The sequence below is a fragment of the Entelurus aequoreus genome, linkage group LG07 (genome assembly GCF_033978785.1).
Source record: "Entelurus aequoreus isolate RoL-2023_Sb linkage group LG07, RoL_Eaeq_v1.1, whole genome shotgun sequence".
Classification (NCBI taxonomy): domain Eukaryota; kingdom Metazoa; phylum Chordata; class Actinopteri; order Syngnathiformes; family Syngnathidae; genus Entelurus; species Entelurus aequoreus.
This window is the reverse complement of record NC_084737.1, coordinates 40,710,679-40,728,623: the sequence shown is the minus strand read 5'-3', so window position 1 is coordinate 40,728,623 and position 17,945 is coordinate 40,710,679. Positions and strand designations below refer to the sequence as shown.

At 39.8% G+C, this 17,945-nt stretch overlaps 1 protein-coding gene across 2 annotated transcripts in view; it reads right to left on the bottom strand.

The window, feature by feature from the left end:
* Positions 1–17,945, bottom strand: part of ren (renin) — a 74,764-nt gene that overhangs the window by 46,970 nt on the left and 9,849 nt on the right. Inside the window, exon 2 of one of the 2 annotated variants that reach the window (XM_062053648.1) lies at positions 6,662–6,863. The exons of the other annotated variant lie outside the window; for it this stretch is intronic. The gene's annotated coding sequence lies outside the window, so the exon portion shown is untranslated. The remainder of the gene's footprint in view (positions 1–6,661; positions 6,864–17,945) is intronic. 2 annotated transcript variants of the gene reach the window in all.

Below are 17,945 nucleotides of genomic sequence, written 5' to 3'. Positions count from 1 at the left end.
AAGCTCTCTCCAGAGAAATGTAAATTTTTCCAGAAGTCTGTCAGGTACTTGGGACATATAGTTTCGGAGAAGGGAGTCGAGACCGATCCGGACAAAATCATTGCTTTAAAAACCTGGCCAATTCCAAGAACTTTGAAGGAGCTCAAGTCATTCCTAGGATTTTCTGGATATTACCGGAGGTTCATAAAGGGGTACTCCGCCATCGCCAAACCTCTCAATGATTTGACGCGGGGCTATACACCTACCTCCAAGTCCCAGAAGAGATCGAGTCCAGCAAAGTTTCAAGACAGGAAACAGCCCTTCGGAGAGCGTTGGACGCCTACCTGCCAGCAAGCTTTCGAAACCCTCATTGAGAAGTTGACCAGTTCCCCAGTCCTTGGCTTCGCCGACCCAAAACGACCATACATATTGCATACTGACGCCAGCACCACAGGGCTTGGAGCGGCTCTTTACCAAGACCAAGAAGGCCAGCTGAGAGTAATCGCTTACGCCAGCCGGGGCCTGTCAGCGAGCGAATCGAGGTATCCTGCACACAAGTTAGAATTCCTTGCGCTGAAGTGGAGTGTGTGCGAGAAGTTTCATGAGATGCTGCTTGACGTTGGTGAGAGCAGCAATCTCTCCCCTCTCTGCACTGTTTGTGTAAGCGTACTGCGCATGGTTTGCAGCCCTGGAGCGTGAAGAGCCGAGATGTTGCTGCATGCGGATGGTTTTGGCTGCTTCACGATCCTCTTCAGCTCGCAGCAAGAGCAAAAATTCAGCAAACGTTGGGGGGTTCTTTTTCCTTGGTTTTAGTTGTAGTTCTGTTATTAGGGAGTTGTCCCAACAGCCACGGCAGAATTGAGTCAGAAGATGTCTTTCAAAGTCTTTGTTCAATACACCACCTTGTTTCACAGCCTGGTTCAGCGCCACCTGTAGACGTTGCAGATATTTAGACGGTTTCTCTCCAGCATCCTGGAATGTGTCCATAAACTTGGCGTATAGCTCATCACCATCCTGGACCGTGCCGTATGCTGAGTCAAGTGTCTGTAGATACACGGCTGGAGGAGCGTCTGGTTTCAGGTGCTTCACCATATCCGCAGCAGGTGGTAGCAAGCTATCGAAGATATTGCGTGAGCGCTGTAGGTCGGACACGGCATGATCCTTTAGTAGCAGCTCTACACCGGCACGCCATGTGTCATAGTCGGACTCTGTTGGAGATCTGGGTGATCTTCCTGAGAAGCCTCTGAGACGCTGCGCTGACAGGTTCATAGCGCTATCGTCGTTCTTCACGATATGTTCGACTACATAACGTTGAACTTCAGGTGGGTTGAGATTACCATGCAACGTGGCTGGCGGAGTGGGTCTTGCGCCGATTTGGGCTGTAGGACTCGTGGCGGCAGTTCCACATGCTGGTTCGCAGCGGCAAGATCAGCCGGATGCTTTTTACTGTCTTCGGAAAGAGCCTCGTCCTCAGTGGCGGTGGTGTGGAGCTTGTTGACCTTCTGACCAAGCAGAGACATCACCCCACTTAGAATGACCGAAAAATCTTGGCCGGTAAGTTTCGCAACTCTTTCTAGCTCGGAGAGGTAATCATTGGTCTTTAGCTTCCCTACTTCGTCCGCGCAGACTGTAGCGAGGTCTAAAATTTCATACGCCACTTTTTCCGTATCGCACACATACGTATACGGCAGAAGTGGACGTAACGCAACCAATGCGGCACCCGAGCTGTACTCTACGACAATCGAACAATGAAAATCAGATTCGGGTTCATCTATAATTTCTTTTTTTGAAATAGACCCGTACTGCTGTAAAAATTCAACTACTTCATCGTCAGTTTTAGTTTTTGTCGCGTCTTCGATCAAAACTGCATTTGGAATTTTAATGCCACGTTTCTCGAATATTTCCATTTTTCCAAAACAATAATATAAGTACCACAAAAAATGTGTTCAGTTATTTTTCCCCACTCCTGGCTAGCTCGCCACTTTATGTAACCTGTATGTTACTTTAATAAAGCACTGTACAAGTACTAAATAAAACAGTTAATGAGATGTCTGGGCTAGATCAGAAGAAACTAAATTCAGCTCTAGGAATGGAGAGTAATAAAGACTGAACACAGGTTTCAAGTTTAAATGGTACCAAATTATATTAAAGAATAATAGGAAAAATAACAAACAAACATTAACATGTAAATTCAAATAGACATTCACATATTCCACAAGTTGACAGAAACTTTCAATATTTACAACAAATGATGTACTTAATTCAATCCTTATTTTTCTACCAACGATGGTATAGGCACAACACAATTCAGAGTTCATTTAAACGGCCCCGCAAAGTCCACGTTGTGATGGCAGTGTCCAGAGGGGTTTTAGTGAAGGGGCGGGGGATGGGTGATTGTACAGGAGGGCGGTAATGAACACGTTGCGTTTTGGTGGAAAAGAAGGAAAACAGAGGGTGGCTGCTAAGGAGCCTCCTACCCGCCCGGGGCTCGGTTGGGTGGATTCAGTTCAGTTGGTTGGTTCGGTTCCAGGCATAAAACTTCAGACTCTAGTTCGGGTTCTAAGCTCGCCATCCAACCTGGCATGTATAAAAGGGCAGGACCAGTCAAATTTCCAGTGTGCACACAAAAGAAAATACATTCAAATACTAAATACTAAATAATACAACTTTATTCAAATAGCAAAGTATATTCCTTAATATTGTACTATAATTCATAATCCAATTAGAATAAATAATATAATAAGTGTTATATCAAAATATTAATTTCTCTAATAGTATCAAAATGTAAACACTGCATCCACAAATAGAGTGCTAGCAGACACAGTGGTTAACTGGACTGCTTCATAAAGTGCTTTGGATGCATAGCACTGATAACCATCAGCAAGTAAAACAACCCAAGGACAATCAGACAATTGTTTAACAGTGATAACATTTCATTCAATGTGTTACTATATTCAGAGAAACCGGCATATAAGTAGATGCTAACAGCTCCATTCAAAACGAATGCAGCGGCTAGGCTACGTAAAGCTACACAAATGCAACTCACCAATTCCGCAGATAAATCACACTCAAACACTCCCGCGGGACGACCCACGGCTCCGGTAGTCGGCTCCTACAGTTCGACATTATTACATGTCAGTTTAGAAGGCTTAGTTAATCATTAAAAGCGTAAAACCGAGTCACATACCTGCAGCAACCTCACACAGCGTGTCCCTCTCGCTCTCACCGGTAGCAGCCCACTTCCGGGTTTTATGCTATTCTGACAGCCGCGTTAGGTCACGTGACCACGTGACGTAATGACGCACGCAAGGACAGCTTAGACGACGAATAAATAAATAAATAGAAAGGATATTTAATGGGGTTTTGTCACCCGGGTTACACTTGCTCCTGATGGGTCGTGGTTAGCGCCTTGCATGGCAGCTCCCGCCATCAGTGTGTGAATGGGTGAATGGGTGAATGTGGAAATAGTGTCAAAGCGCTTTGAGTGCCTTGAAGGTAGAAAAGCGCTATACAAGTATAACCCATTTACACTGCAAATGATTTGCCACATGCCAAGATTTTTAGTCACTGACTAATCTTAATTTTACCATGAGTAATATTTTTTATACTGTTGGATGGATGGAGTTGAGTTGAGTTGAGTTTGAGTTTATTTCAAACATGCTTGCATACAACATGATACATCACAATTTACAGTTTCTCTATTCATCATGTTCAAAAAGGAGTAGGAAGAAGCAAATCTTATTTAATCCTACCTCTTTTCCTTTACATAGCAGTTGCTAAAACTTTTGTTCACTTCCTGTTCTCAATTTATTCACAATATACTCCATAAGTAATAACAATAAAAATAAATAAATAAATAATAATTGGTGAAGTAAGTTATATTTCATATGGTGAGATGATTATACCTCGTCTAGAGCCCTAAGGTCAGCTGACCAAATGCTGTTGGCGGTCCCCAGATCCAGGCTAAAGACCAGAGGGGACAGAGCCTTTTCCGTTGCCGCCCTTAAGCTCTGGAACAGCCTTCCCCTCCACATTAGGTCAGCCCAGAGCCTGGAGGTCTTCAAAACCCTTCTTAAGACCTATCTCTTCTCGCTGGCCTTTGACCTGAGCTGAGTCCGCCCACTAGGCCACCATTTTCTACCCCCCCCACCCCCCACCCCCTTCGCTTTATTTGTATTTTTCAATTTGTCGCACTTTTATTATTATTATTTAGCAAATTTGTACTTTTTATTCGACCCCTTTTACCGTATTGTATTTGCACTATCTTGTTCAGCTCATTCATTGTTTACGTTCTTTGTTTGTTTGTTTTTTTGGGGGTTTTTTTTGCTTTATGATTTTTTAACCTGTAAAGCACTTTCTTTCAATTTAAAAGTTGTCAAAAATGTGCTATATAAATAAAGTTGACTTGACTTGACTTGACTTGACATGAGTAAGATTATCTAGAAAATGAATGGATGGTTGAGATAAATTCAGAATGTTTATCATGGTTCTTCTTCTTTGTACTTTGTAAACACTTAAAGTTTGAAGAGTTTCTTAAATTGGATCAAATTAGTACATTGTTTGATTTCTTTGGTTAATCCATGCCATAATTAAATTCCACATACTATATACTGAAGGTCTTAAGCGTTGTACGTGCGTACAAATGTTTTTAAATGACATTTTTCTCTAAGATTATTTTTTCTCTGAGAAAAATAACTATTCAAATAAAATATTTTGTTTTCAAAATGTTGTTTAAAGAACATCTCGTGAATGCTTGATTTAAAAATTGCAAGTTGAATAATGCTTGCTTTCAGAATCAAGTACTTATTTCCAGCCAAAAAGTCTAAATGTACAAATCTTAATTTAAGATGTATTTTCAAGTAAAATTATCTTTCAATGCAGCCAGTTAATTTCAATAGTTTTTAGTCTCTTTTCCTAAAATCTGTTTTTTTTTAATCTAACGTTTCACGACTCTTTTTTGCAGTGTAATACCAGTTACATAACACCTAATTAATATGTCAATATGTATGACATATGTTTCAAATGTCTTATCAGGAGGAGGATAGTACATAAAGTTGTGAGTCAGTTGTGGCAATAAAAATTGGAGAGACTGAAAAAATAGAAGCTCAGGTGAGGTCATAAATTAGTGAAATATGCATTATCATGTTGTTACTTTTTAAAGATAAACCATTTTAACAATGAGAAGAACTCTAACACAGTTAGGGAAGATATAAGTGGTGCCAGCGGGAGCTTCGGGTGTCCAGAAGGTCATCAGGGAAGGACAGATGGCAAGTAGATTTTTTTAAAGATGCATTTTAAATAGTTCACTATACTCACTGTTATTTAAGGTTTTGGGTTAGGTTATAAGGCTATAGTTATCTGTAAGGTGTTCCGCCACCTATATTGTTTTGAAATTGTCCATCGTGGTTAGAGCGAAGTAAAGAGGTGAAGTGGTACTTTTTTCAGAAAATGAGGGTTGGAAATCATTTTTTCAAACCAACCAACTTGATTCTCTTCATGTTCCAATCCAAGGGCCAATAAAAAATGAACCAGGGGGTACATCTATTTGAGCTGTTTGTGTATCACACATTTTTAAAGCTGATGTGCCAAAATTATTGTTATTTGTTACATTGTTCTGCCTCCTTGCAGCTTTGAAGGTAACAACATTGCTGTATCAAATCTGGCCAGCAGGATGCAGTATTGCCTTGTGTGTGTGTGTGTGTGTGTGTGTGTGTGTGTGTGTGTGTGTGTGTGTGTGTGTGTGTGTGTGTGTGTGTGTGTGTGTGTGTGTGTGTGTGTGTGTGTGTGTGTGTGTGTGTGTGTGTGTGTGTGTGTGCGCGTGTTTGTGGTCAGACATGCCTGATTTTTTTTTAAAGGGCTAGTTGACCCTCAAAAAGGTGGTTCTTCTATGTTTTAGTTTAGTAAGCCCCCAATGTGGACCACAATGTTTTACCAATGAGAAAAAACAGAAACGGCTGTTTGTTGAGATATTTAAATTGTAGTTTTTGTTTGTTACAAACTACTGCAAGTAGTAAATTAACTACAATGATGATTGAAAAATGTTCAGTGCACAGAGATAATTGTAGATGTATGATCTATGGTGTGAAAAGCATGTATGTGTACAAACAAGATTGATTTTGAACTGAGATAGAGACGAATGATGGTGGTATAAAGATAATATAAGACGAGAGCAGAGAATTTCAAAATGCATAAAGCGCTCCATCACAGGACGGGGCCAGAGAACTCAGGGAAAAAGGATGGATGGATGGTTCCGGGCAATATTCTCAGTTTTTTTCAAAATCAGATTTGTTCCAGCTGACTGTTTACACTGCAATTAAAATGTGATCTTTATCAGACTGCAGTGTATATGTGTACAGCCCTCAATGTGGCCCAAATACGGCCTTGATGTCACCTGCAAGTGCAGCTCGATAAAGTGTAAAAAAAGGTGTTATGTGTACAGGAGGAGGAGACGGCACAGACAGGAGGGACGTCGTTTTAGCTCTATTTATTCTAATATACGTATGTACACAATAGAATGGAGTGTGTAAATAATCCAAAATGTGTGTGTCAATCAATCAATCAATGTTTATTTATATAGCCATAAATCACAAGTGTCTGAAAGGGCTGCACAAGCCACAACGACATCCTCGGTACAGAGCCCACAGTGTGCGACTTTGTGTGAGAATTAAGTGTTGTGTGTTACCGGGAGTGTTGAGCGAGAGGCGGAAGTCCCGGAGGGGAAAGGTAGGCTCGAAGGTCCGTCAGACAGGCAGGTAGTCGGGGGCAATAGAGAGGCGTTAAAGTCTGTGTCCAGGTGGGAAGTCGTGATCCAAAAGGCAGCCAGGGATGCAGAGGTAACGCGAGAAGACGAGACACATAGCTCGTAACGTGGGAACAAAGGCAGGCTGCAGGAAGGACGACAAGGAGGACACGAGACAATTCAACACGACGGGGTAGAAAACACAGAGCGAGAGCAAGAGTGAATAGAGCTAGATATTTGTTTACTGTACAGGAACAGATGACTATGTTCTGGCGCGGGATAGCAGGTTGTGCAGGCTTATGAAGGCAGGTCCTCTAATCAGTGACAGGTGCGCTGATTGTTGGCGATTGATTGCAGCTGCTTGCTGCAGCTGGACTGACGCGCACCCGGCACGTGACAAAAGAAACTTAATTTGATATCTAAATCAGAGTTTCGAAACTTTTAAGGTATCATTTTTTATGCAGCAGCAGCGTAAATTGATAGACACCACTGGTAGCCTTTTTCGATAAAGCAGCTTATTTCCACAGAACACTGGATTCCAGAAATGAACAAGGACGTGTCTACAACAGGAGAAAGCATGGACGCCACAGGTCAGCGCGTTAGTGGGTTTGTGACGTGGCTTTTGTGTAAAGGAAGTAGGCAGATGATGGAAAACTGCAGGAGGAGGGAGAGGAGAAATGCAGGAAGGAAAGTGATCGTGCTGCGTACATGAATGACGTAGTTCAACCAAAGATGACGTAAGAGTCGCATTGTGGTCATTTAGCCATTTGCACTGCAGTCACATTTGAAAAGATCAGATTCTAATGAGATTCAGGCTACCTCCTTATGTGGACCAAATGTGATGCGAAAAGATCAAATTTGAAGCAATAAAAATCTGATCTGTGTCATTTAAGGGGCCAAAACATCAGATTTGGTGTGCAGTGTAAAAGGGCTATAAAGTCAGAAACTAAAAGAGAGTTTAAAGATATGATGCAATATAATACAATATAATATATCAGTATATGTCATAGACTGTACATATATTATATAAATATTACGTTTATATGTTTTATTTTATATTGCTACTACGGTACATTTGTAGTCTATTTTATACCTGCATTGTCCTTTCCATCCTTACACTTTCCATCTTTTGTAACTGAGCTACTGTGTGGAACAATTTCCCTTGTGGATCATTAAAGTTTGTCTCAGTCTAAGTGTATTCCAAAATAAAACATAGATCTTTTCATCTCGAGATGTGAATCACAACTTACTGTATTTTATAATGAGAATGACATTTCTGCCTCTTTACTGTGTTCCTATTCAAGCAAACCACAGAGGGCATTACATTTGCAATAAATGAATACGATTTTGAAGATAAACTGTTTAGAAATAGCTCATATATACAGTAAGAACATCTAAATACACAATAAAGTAAATAAAAAAAGAGAACGTTGACTAAAAGTACAAAAAGTGTCACAATTTTACTACTTACTCTCGCTTTGATTTACAAAACCCAAAACCAGGGTAGTTGGCATGCTGTGTAAATGGTAAATAAAAACAGAATACAATGATTTGCAAATCCTTTTCAACCTATATTCAATTGCATAGACTGCAAAGACAAGGTACTTAACGTTTGAACTGGTAAACCTTTTTGCAAATATTAGCTCATTTGGAATTTGATGCCTGCAACATGTTTTAAAAAAGCTGGCCCAAGTGGCAAAAAAGACTGAGAAAGTTGAGGAATGCTCATCAAACACTTATTTGGAACATCCCACAGGTGAACAGGCTAATTGGGAACAGGTAGGTGCCATGATTGGGTATAAAAGCAGCTTCCATGAAATGCTCAGTCATTCACAAACAAGGATGGGGCGAGGGTCACCACTTTGTGAACAAATGTGTGAGCAAATTGTCAAACAGTTTAAGAACAACATTTCTCAATGAGCTATTGCAAGGAATTTAGGGATTTCACCATCTAGGGTCCGTAATAACATCAAAAGGTTCAGAGAATCTGGAGAAAACACTGCACGTAAGCAGCAATGCCCGGGACCTTCGATCCCTCAGGCGTTACTGCATCAAAAACTGACATCGTTGTGTAAAGAATATCACCACATGGACTCAAGAACACTTCAGAAAACCACTGTCAGTAACTACAGTTTGTCGCTACATCTGTAAGTGCAAGTTAAAACTCTATTATGCAAAGCGAAAGCCATTTATCAACAGCACCCAGAAACATTTCGTTGGGCCCAAGCTCATCTTAGATGGACGGATGCAAAGTGGAAAAGTGTTCTGTAGTCTGACGAGTCCACATTTGAAATTGTTTTTGGAAACTGTAGACGTGGTGTCCTGCGGACCAAAGAGGAAAAGAACCATCCGGACTGTTCTAGGTGCAAAATTCAAAAGCCAGCATCTGTGATGGTATGGGGGTGTATTAGTGCCTAAGACATGGGTAACTTACACATCTGCGAAGCCACCATTAATGCTGAAAGGTACACACAGGTTTTGGAGCAACATATGTTGCCATCCAAGCAAGGTGTTTTTCATGGACGCCCCTGCTTATTTCAGCAAGACCATGCCAAGCCACATTCTGCACATGTTACAACAGCGTGGCTTTGCAGAAAAAGAGTGCAGGTACTAGACTGGCCTGCCTGTAGTCCAGACCTGTCTCCCATTGAAAATGTGTGGCACATTATGAAGTCTAAAAAGTCGGACTGTTGAACAACTTAATCTGTACATCAAACAAGAATGGGAAATAATTCCACCTGAAAAGCTTCAAAAATTGGTCTCCTCAGTTCCCAAACATTTACTGAGTGTTGTTAAAAGGAAAGGCCATGTAACACAATGGTAAACATGCCCCTGTGTCAACTTTTTTGCAATGTGTTGCTGCCATTAAATTCTAAGTTGATGATTAGTTTCTCAGTTCGAACATTAAATATCTTGTCTTTGCAGTCTATTCAATTACATATAAGTTGAAAAGGATTTGCAAATCATTGTATTCTGTTTTGATTTACCATTTACGCAACGTGCCAACTTCACTGGTTTTGGGTTTTGTACATTTTTGTTGTTAGCATTTAATTATTTTCCTAATGCGACTCCATAACTTAGAAAATGGAAAAGAAACATTTTCTTTTCATGGACAATTATGTTTTTTGTGTGAACCAGGCTCCGAGATAAAAAGACAATAATATGTTTCGCTTGCAGTTATGGTGAACAGCGAGCTTGCAGTTTAAATGTGGACTGAAAAATAAAATGTGTGTGCAAAGGGAAACATTTATTTTTACATGAATCCTCTATCAAACCAAGTTGCATTCTGAACATACTGTACCATATGTTTAAAATGTGGAATATCAGATGCGTGTCATGTGAAGATGAGCTACTAGGGTACTGCATTACAAAACAAGTGGTGACTGAACACAAGAAACCATGGCAACAGAACTTGTTTTATTGTACGCTAGTATCTCACCTGAATTAATATTTGATAATAAGCGAGCAGTCACTCAGTCTCATTTTAAAGGGGACCCTTTTATTCAGAACCAAATCTTCTAACCTATTAGCACCTGTTTTTTGTTTTGTTTTGTTTGTATATGGGATCTGCATAAGTCCCAAACATTTGAAATCAAACCATGGAAGCATGGCCGACACATTTATGAAACAATATTGTCTTACTTTATACTTTCTCCAAACCACGTGTTTGGAATTTGGCGAAATTGTGACATTTTTCCCAATTATGACGTCAGCTGATATCACCATATATGGTAAAGTTATACCCAAAGAGCTTTTGCACAAGTCCGACATTGTAGTCAATAGGTTCCTTAATTTCCTCTATCCTCTTGTTGTCTTGTTGACTGTCTCATAGATGCACGTACGTCCTCCATTGTTGCCATTTCTAATACAATGTAGCGTAATGTTATAACTTATGTCTGTCAGGATGATGGGGTGAAAACACAGTCGAAGTGGAGGCACGTAAATGAGACCGCCCACAAAACTGAGCATCCTGAACATTTTGACCAAAGAACCACCATTACATGTTATCTAAACCACAACGAAGTGTTTAAGATGTCGGAAAAAAAATATAATAATAATAATAATTTGGCCCCTTTAGAGCATTAGAAATTAGAGTTAGGCATCGAGTTGACAGCTCGGGCATTTTGCTCGATAACTAGTGCCCTTGTACTCTCATCGCAAGGGCTGGACGAAGCTCCAAGTCTAAGTCCCACACAGTAATATGATGGCCTGCCAAGAGTATCAAAACATATTGCATGAAAATTGACATCCTATGTTTGAAAAATAAATACATAAATAAACACTTTTATATGACATTCATGTATACAAAATGTTTGCAGCTAAGATTCACAAGTAAGTGTGGGTGAGCATGTATAATCTTGGACAGGGCTGCTCCATGATATACTATATTTGGCGTGCAGTACCCGTCAAAAGTTGTTTGGGCACATTTGATCTATAAATGAGAAGATGTGGCAAAACACTTGACTGGTACAACATATCCCTTTTTGAGCTGTTTGCTGGCCAGTGCAAACATGCCACACAAGGACTACATTACATGGTTTTGATGTGCACTTGTAAAAACATTTACTCCACTTTCATTGCACTGGTTTCTTATTTGTTCAAGAATAATGACTGCGTTAGATAATAGCCACGATTGACTAACCGAGGCCGTTATATTAGAGAGCTTTTAAAATACCAGCCATCATCTTACAGGCATGCAGACAAAGCAGGCCAAGTAGTAAATATTTGGGCTCAGAATACTAAATTGCCAACATGTTGGTAAATTCATGCCAGCATTGTGAAAGTAGTGATTTATTTCATTCTCTTTTACCTTTTTAGAAGTAAAAGAATGGAAATTGATATCAGAATAAAGAAAATTCCTCCAATGAGTGAATTCCTACAGACATGTTTTGCAGGCTTCAGAGCTTTGTTTCTTGCATGAATTTAGCATTCTCTGTGCTTGAATAATTCACTATTTGCTGCTCTTGTTTTGCACTAGGTGGTGACCATCAAGCACATAGGACAGTTCTATGTTGTCCTCGGGTCATTTTGACCAGCCACTGTGTTAAAAACCAAAAAAAAATCCCCTAAACGATATTTTTTAACTTGAAATTTTATGACTTTTACTAGATTGGCACCACAAGTAGAAAAAGTGAAATGTTGCTTTTATTCACATTTCCATGTAAGCTGTACAAAAAAATGTACAAAGGTGGTCTTCGGGTCAAAATGACCCGTGAGTCACAAAGTGTTGAAATCAAAGTCACAGAGTTATTTATACATCACAGAATGTTACAATGTTTTAGTTGTTATAGTCCATCAGTAGCAGAGCTCTTTTTCTGTGGATTTCCAGAGATTATAAAGGTGCTGCAGATCACAGGGCCCCGAATTCTGTCTGTGCTGAAGCCATGAGTGTGCGTTATACAGCTGAAGAGGCTCTAGAGCTGATTGTTTCAGATGTCCAGCAAGACAAGTCTGATTCAGAAGAGGAAGTGGAGGATGTATCAGAAGAAGAAGATGGGGAGGAATACAATCCAGAGCATGATGAATCATCTTCAGAAGAAGAAAACCCTGAAGCTGAAAGATAGACTTTCCTTTCAAAAAATGGCAAAATAACATGGTCCTCAGCAGCATTTGACCATCAAGGCAGGCATGCAGAACAAAACATCATAAAGATGACCCCAGGACCCACATGCCGTTTCTCATGCCCATGACATTGTCTCTACATTCTACCTGTTTATCACACCAGCAATTGAAAAAATAATCCTGGAGATTAAAAATTTGGAGGGTTTTCGCAAATATGGAGACAGCTGGAAAAAGATGGATGAGACTGACCTGCAGGCCTACTTAAGGCTGCTAATCTTTGCCGGTGTATACAGGTTCCGAGGTGAGGCTGCAACTAGTCTATGGGATGCAGAGAGTGGAAGGCCAATTTTCCAAGCCACAATGCCACTCAAACTCTTTCACACCTACTCAAGACTGATACGATTTGATGACCGTGAGTCAAGACCAGCAAGACGTGTGACAGACAAACTTGCAGCCATAAGAGAGGTCTGGGACAATGTAGTTCTTCTGAGCACACTGCACACAGATGGTGACGTTAGCGATCGTGAGGACAGGAAGCCAGTCATCATCCTAGACTACAACCGCAACAAGGGAGGTGTGGACAACCTAGATAAGGTGATTGGAACATACAGCTGCAGAACGATGACTGCCCGCTGGCCCCTGGTCATCTTCCACAACATCATTGATGTTTCCTCCTACAATGCCTTTGTGATTTAGAGAGAGATCAACCCGACCTGGATGTCTCGTAAGCAGAACAAGAGGAGGGTGTTCCTTGAGAATCTGGGAAAGGCATTTGTAATTCCACTGATTGAAAAAAGGAAGCATGTCCCCCGCACAGAAGCCTCAGCAGCAGTTGTAAAAGCTATTCAGAGTGCAGGATCTCCTGATCAACCTGAGGATCCAGCTACCACAGCCACTTCCCCAGCTAGGGCAAGTAAGAGGAAGAGATGTCAGTTCTGCCCTCAAAAGAAGGACTGTAAAACACATACTGTGTGCTGCAGGTGTAAGAAATATATCTGCAAGGCTGCACACTTGCATACTGCCCTACATGTGCCTATTAGAGTTAATTAATTAGTTAATTAGTTGAATGGGTTATGTTGTTTTTCATATTTTTGTATTGTACATGGTCTTCAATTGTTCACCGGAGAAGGAAAAGAAAGAATAAAAATGGGATGAATAAAAATGCATTCAAAACGCAATTTTTTTTGCTTTTCTTAAGCTATAGAAATGAAGTGAAGAAGGAAAACTCAGTTATTCACACATTTTGTGGTGAATGACAAGTTTCTTCAAGCAAGATGAAATTTGGTGTTTAAATTCAATTAAGCTGCTTATACTAGGGGTTTTGTGAAGACGGGTCATTTTGACCCGGAGGACACGGGGTGTATACAGGAAATGAGGACAACACAAGAGTTAACAGGTATAGGGCTTGGTATGATGTCAATGATAAGGAGTTAACTCATGTGATTGATCACCGAAATTGTTGTATTAATCATGTAAAATGCAGATTGATCACACAATTTATTTGTGGTTGCCTAAAAGGCGGTGCGGGTTGTTAAACGATCGGTTATCAGGTCAATGCATACGTCAGTGCAAAGATGCGTGAAGATGCATCCTTAGTTATGGTAAAGGAGCATGTGCATCCATCCATTTTTACAGCTTGTCCCTCTTGGGGTCGCAGGGGGGCTGAAACCTATCCCAGCTGCACTTAAAAAGAAGGCAGGATACAGATAGATAGGCAACATTCAAACTCACATTACTTACATTACTCAAATTAAGTTGTATGATTAATTTACGCCACACACGATTGGACCTTATATATATATATATATATATATATATATACACACACATATATATATATATATATATATATATATATATATATATATATATATATATATATCCATCCATCCATCCATTTTCTACCGCTTATTCCCTTCGGCGTCGCGGGGGGTGCTGGAGCCTATCTCAGCTACAATCGGGCGGAAGGCGGGGTACACCCTGGACAAGTCGCCACCTCATCGCAAGACCAACACAGATAGACAGACAACATTCACACTCACATTCACACACTAGGGCCAATTTAGTGTTGCCAATCAACCTATCCCCAGGTGCATGTTTTTGGAGGTGGGAGGAAGCCGGAGTACCCGGAGGGAACCCATGCAGTCACGGGGAGGACATACAAACTCCACACAGAAAGATCCCGAGCCCGGGATTGAACTCACGACTACTCAGGACCTTCGTATTGTGAGGCCGACGCACTAACCCCTCTGCCAGTTCTTCTTCATGGGACACACTTAACATAAAAATGAGCCTGATGTATTCTGTTATGCAACCACACGGGGGAGTGACAGGAGAAGAAAGCTGAAAGGTGTTTAACTATAGGCCACGCTCAGTAACCCCCTGATGAACTGCAGCCCCTATGGATTTGGACTGAAAAACATGATTGTTACCCAGCTTTAATGTACATTTGAAGTAGCTAAAATAAATAATATATGTACTTTGTTAAATATGGAGATAAATAATGCACCACCACTTTGTGGAACAGCTTAGACAATCTTTGTGGTTTAAAAAAAACCTGTCCCACTAGATTAGTTATTATAGGTAATTTTTCCATAAGGGTTTCACAAATAAAACTTTTTTTTTTTTTTTTTGGTGAAATGTAGGATGTACGTTGCTACTCTTCAGTAAGTATCGAGTGAATTATGAGATAAATAAAAAGTACAGTATAAGTGAATACATTTGTTTAATGATTCCAATATTATCATATAATGTAGCAAAACATTTGTATATACAATCTAACAAACAGTTTCATATCAAAGTCCTTTGAACTAAAAAAACATGCATTAATGTTGTACATTATATTTTTGTTCTCTGGCCACCATGACAAATTAGCACAATGTTTGATGTACTGGTTAATATTTGATCCCTCTGCATTGATTGTTGACTCTACTCACCAGATTATTGACTCTGACTAAACAGTCTGTGTTCCACAATGTTTCATAATAAATAGTGGACTCTCATCTCATAACTCAGAATCTAATCTATTTTAAACATGAAATCCAAATGTGAATGCCGCAACAATATAGAATACTGGAACCAGCACTATCTGATGATTGTAGAAGGACAATTTGCACTTTGTTATTATAACGAAATCAGTTTTCAAATTGACCACATTAACATTGCAAGGCCTTTGAACAAGGTGTGTAAGGAAGTCGCCTCATCATCATGGACTTTAAACATGTTAACAGTTCATATCGCCTGTAAAAAAAAAAAAAAAAAATAAAGAAAATTGGCATATGAAATAGCTAGATTGTATTTAAAAAAATTATTATTGATTAACATTGATTAAATTATTATAAGCCATCATTATATTTTGATTAATTATCCATGTGGTGATTGTTGTTTAATTGTGTTACTTTGTAACAATTTAATTCGAACATTGCACATTGAGTTCTGTCAGCTTGACAAAAAATCTCAAAGGGTATTTATAATTATCTAAAATCTCTTCTACCTTCTCTTATGTTTCCACCGGTTGGACGTGCCCTAAACACCTCCCCAGGGAGGCGTCCGGGTGGCATCCTGACCAGGACACTTTGGGAAGACTATGTCTCCTGGCTGGCCTGGGAACGCCTCGGGATCCGGAGGAGCTGAACGAAGTGGCTGGGGAGAGGGAAGTCTGGCTTTAGCACATCTGAAAAGTATGTGCAAACTGACACAGTTACAGAGACGACTGTGAGAAAAGAGCCGATTGCGCAGCAGCTTCATCCCATGTATGCTTGTCAACATAACTGGACAAAAATTAAAATATCAGACATATTGTCTAATCAGCAATATCATTATATAATTTTAAAGCTGCTGGATCACTTAAGGGGCTGAATAAAATAAAGTAAATTGATGCGTTTCTGTGTCTGCTGGTGGGTTTTGTACGAGGTTGTTTTTTTCATGTAGAAGATACTGTATATTAACATATCTCCTATGCGGAAAAAATTACTTCTTGCAATATGCATGTTTTTGCATTTTTTTCCCACATTGGTAGTTCCCATGAGCGCACTTTGAGTGCGCGAAAATAAAAGAAAAGTGGGTTTGTAAATTGTAGACGCACTACAGGACTGCTTCTAAAATGCTTATAAAAAGTGGTACATGTCTGCTGCTTTTTTCAAAACATAGCAAAACAATTATTATGCAAAACCAACTTTTTTCACCTATTAGTGTATTTGTGGTTTGTATAAGACCAGAAATTTTGAAATCAAACCATAGAGGCAGGGCGGAGATATTTATAAAACAATCTTGCCACCCTTCATACAGTACTTCCTCCAAACGAGCCCTTTGGAATTTTCACAACTTTTGAGGTTTTCCCATTGGTGATGTCAGCAGATATCTCCATACGTGGTAAAGTTATACCCAAAGAGCTTTGCGCGAGTCCGCCATTGTTGTCCAACGTTGTTGTTAATATAATAATATTAATTTCTTTATTTTTTCTATCCTCTTGTTGTGGGGCAGACTGACTTGTACAAACGTTTGTACATGGAAATGCATACTCCGCTCTAATGTATATCTGTCAGTAGATTCGATAGGGAAGCACTTTTAATTTTCCTGAGGGAACTATCTAAAAACTACAACATGGATGATGGGGAGAAGACGTAGTTAAAGTGGAGGCACACAAATAAGTCCGCCTACAAAACGGCACATTTTGAAGAAATGGTCGCAAAGTGGCTTGAAGATGGCTGTAAAATATAATGGGAGGCAAAATTTAGACCAAAGAACCACCATTGCATGTTTTGTAGAGTACAAGGAAGTGTTTTAAATGTAGAAAAAAAATCATAATATGACATATCCAAATAAGGCGGTCTGCACCACTTTTCAATTGCATACGCAGTCTTACTCGATCACACGCAACATACCCACTCATAGTACACACAATTGTATTCTTTGCACTGGCTGTTTAGCGCCTGGTATTTTTTATTTTAGTAGATGATACTCTTAAAGGCCTACTGAAATGATTTTTTTTATTTAAACGGGAATAGCAGATCCATTCTATGTGTCATACTTGATCATTTCGCGATATTGCCATATTTTTGCTGAAAGGATTTAGTACAGAAAATCGACGATAAAGTTCGCAACTTTTGCTCGCTGATAAAAAAAAGCCTTGCCTGTACCGGAAGTAGCGTGACGTCACAGGAGCTAGGATTCCTCACAATTCCCCGTTGTTTACAATGGAGCAAGAGAGATTCGGACCGAGAAAGTGATGATTACCCCATTAATTTGAGCGAGGATGAAAGATTCGTAGATGAGGAACGTTACAGTTAATGACTTGAGAGGCAGCGATGGACGTATCTTTTTTCGCTCTGACCGTAACTTAGGTACAAGCTGGCTCATTGGATTCCACACTCTCCTTTTTCTATTGTAGATCACAGATTTGTATTTTAAACCACCTCGGATACTATATCCTCTTGAAAATGAGAGTAGAGAATGCGAAATGGACATTCAGTGCCTTTTATCTCCACGACAATACATCGGCGAAATGCTTTAGCTACGAGCTAACGTGATAGCATCTTGCTTTAACTGCATATAGAAACAAAAGAAATAAACCCCTGACGGGAAGTATAGATAGAAAATCAACAATACTATTAAACCGTGGACATGTAAATACACGGTTAATGCTTTCCAGGCTGGCGAAGGTTAA